This window comes from Calliopsis andreniformis, unplaced genomic scaffold, assembly GCF_051401765.1.
Source record: "Calliopsis andreniformis isolate RMS-2024a unplaced genomic scaffold, iyCalAndr_principal scaffold0041, whole genome shotgun sequence".
NCBI classification, from domain to species: domain Eukaryota; kingdom Metazoa; phylum Arthropoda; class Insecta; order Hymenoptera; family Andrenidae; genus Calliopsis; species Calliopsis andreniformis.
In genome coordinates this window covers 5295001-5297500 of record NW_027480450.1, presented here as the reverse complement: position 1 = coordinate 5297500, position 2500 = coordinate 5295001, and the positions used below count along the sequence as shown (strand labels likewise).

At 53.4% G+C, this 2500-nt stretch overlaps 2 non-coding genes across 2 annotated transcripts in view; both read right to left on the bottom strand.

Annotated features, from left to right (window-relative positions):
- LOC143187458 (large subunit ribosomal RNA) overlaps window positions 1–867 on the bottom strand; it is a 4198-nt gene extending 3331 nt beyond the window's left edge. The window contains exon 1 of the ribosomal RNA XR_013003204.1: window positions 1–867. This exon is cut by the window's left edge and continues 3331 nt beyond it. This is a non-coding gene — a ribosomal RNA (large subunit ribosomal RNA).
- A 1355-nt stretch (window positions 868–2222) lies between these two features.
- On the bottom strand, window positions 2223–2377 carry LOC143187455 (5.8S ribosomal RNA). The gene has a single exon (XR_013003202.1). It is a non-coding gene; the product is annotated as a 5.8S ribosomal RNA (ribosomal RNA).
- Window positions 2378–2500: the final 123 nt, after the last annotated feature.

The following is a 2500-nucleotide window of genomic DNA, read 5'->3' as shown; positions in this document are numbered from 1 at the left end:
CCGAGGGCTCCGCCGGCTAACAGCTGGCCAGGCCCGTGAACGGGAAAGACGTCCGTACCACAGGGCAAACAAAGCTGACCGAGCTTGCGGCGGGCCTGACGCACCGTTCGAATGAGAAGACTGGTTGCGGCCCGATACCATCTGGGGGAACACCGTCGCGCAGCCGGTCGGGTCACCGAGGGTCCGTCGCGCACGCACAAGGCGACGCAACGGTCTAACCGCCCGGGCCGTAGACCGACACGCAACGGGTCGCGACGTCCTACTAGGGGAGAAGTGCACGTCTACGTAGCCGGAACGTTCGCCGTTGGCCGTAACATCCGTGCGCCCTCCTTGCGGAAAAGCGACGGACACCCCTTTCGGGGTTTCGCGCACCAACGGGAGCCAGCATTTGTCGACGATGAATCTCCCCTTTCGAACTTTTGGGTTTCTCAGGTTTACCCCTGAACGGTTTCACGTACTCTTGAACTCTCTCTTCAAAGTTCTTTTCAACTTTCCCTCACGGTACTTGTTCGCTATCGGTCTCGTGGTTGTATTTAGCCTTAGATGGAGTTTACCACCCACTTAGGGCTGCATTCTCAAGCAACCCGACTCTAAGGAGAGACCCTCCCGAGACGCGCACCGGTCGCTACGGGCCTGGCACCCTCTATGGGTAAATGGCCCCATTCAAGATGGACTTGGACGCGATGCAACGTCACGGGATAAACGGATCCTCCCGAACACTACATTTCCCTGCGGCAGTACCGCGGGATTCAGTGCTGGGCTCTTTCCTGTTCGCTCGCCGCTACTAAGGAAATCCTTGTTAGTTTCTTTTCCTCCGCTTAGTAATATGCTTAAATTCAGCGGGTAATCTCGCCTACTCTGAGGTCGTCGTATACGTGTTAAATATATCACACACGTAGAGTGATATATTTTATATATGTGTAAAAATGACGAAAGAAGCTGTGGCGTAATCCTCGTACAACGGGGGCACACAACCGAGAGAAGCGGACCAGGCAGAGTGTGTGAACGAATGTTACGAGAAATGGGAAATGAGAGAGAGACTTGAGATCATGTTCGATGCGTCGTCCCAACTTCGCCGTGTGCCTTCGGAATATGTTGTCGTAACGCAACAGCAGCGTTTCCAAAGGTAAGGAAGCTCCTCGTAATTCGCCAGAAGTGATCAGCGGAAAGTAAGTCACATCGTCCTTAATGCGCCACACCAAAGCATCTTCGCGTCTCGTTTAATTCGATCTAAAGGAGAGAGACTCTCGCCAGGCGACTGCCGGTATGGTTTAACGCCCGTCCGCTTGCTTTTTGTATAGCTTTCGTGGACTGGACGACCGGACTTGACGCGCGGTCTCTCTCGGCGATCGACTAACGCGAAGACATGGGGCGACCGGACGCTGCTACCTTTCCACCTCCTCCTTCTAGGAGAGAAGTCATCCCTATGTGATGAGTCATATATATGGCGGCTGTGTAAGCCTCGCCAAAGAGGATTCAGGATACAGAAACAAGTTGTAGTACAACACAACACATTCACGGAGCCACAAACGACTCGACCGAAACGTGGCCGGGGAAGATGCATCCCGGAACTTCATCGTTTCGACGAATGAGTGCCTCCTTTTCGCGTTGTTCCTGCAACAAGACGATCCCTCTAGAATCCCTGGGGCTCTGTTTCTCGTCATACATTTCTTCACCACACTACACGGGTGGGGTATACGCGATCTCGTGTTCATGCTCACTCGCACACCCTTTCATTGTCCTTCTCTGTAGTCTCACGACAAACTCTCTTGTGTGTCGTTGCGGGTTACGCACGCCTCTTTCTTACACGCATCATTTCAGACTACGTCGGGAGCGCGGATGAAAACTCGCACGAAAAGCGAACGCTGTCTGTTAACAATCACGAGGGTATTTGGCGAGACACGGAGGCTGGTCGATGATCGTACGTCCGCGCGCTTGCGTCCGGAGCGGTGCACATACACACACGGGCGGTCGACAAATTAAGCGACTCACGACGCCGTGTGAAAATTAGCACTCACGCAAGTCCGGAACGACAAAGCAACGACGATGACGACGATGTCTCCAGTCATCTGCCGCGTACACACAACCTTCTTCCCTCCATGACGTCTAGAGCGTATTCTCGCTTGTTTTCGTGCGACCGCGGCAAACGCCGACGAACGGTCCAACAATCGCTCGTACGTGACACCGAGATGCCAACGTAAGCAGTCTTAAGGTTACGTGAACGACCCTCAGCCAGGCGTGGTCCAGGAATTGTATCCGTGGACCGCAATGTGCGTTCGAAATGTCGATGTTCATGTGTCCTGCAGTTCACACGTTGACGCGCAATTAGCTGCGTTCTTCATCGACCCACGAGCCAAGTGATCCACCGTTCAGGGTTGTATTTTAATATTCTGTGTTCATGTATATATATATATCATACTCGTATATAGTTCTCGGGTTCGGAAGAATCCGAGACCCGCGCCTCCAACTAGCACACGGTCGATGGAGGTTCGGGCGTCGC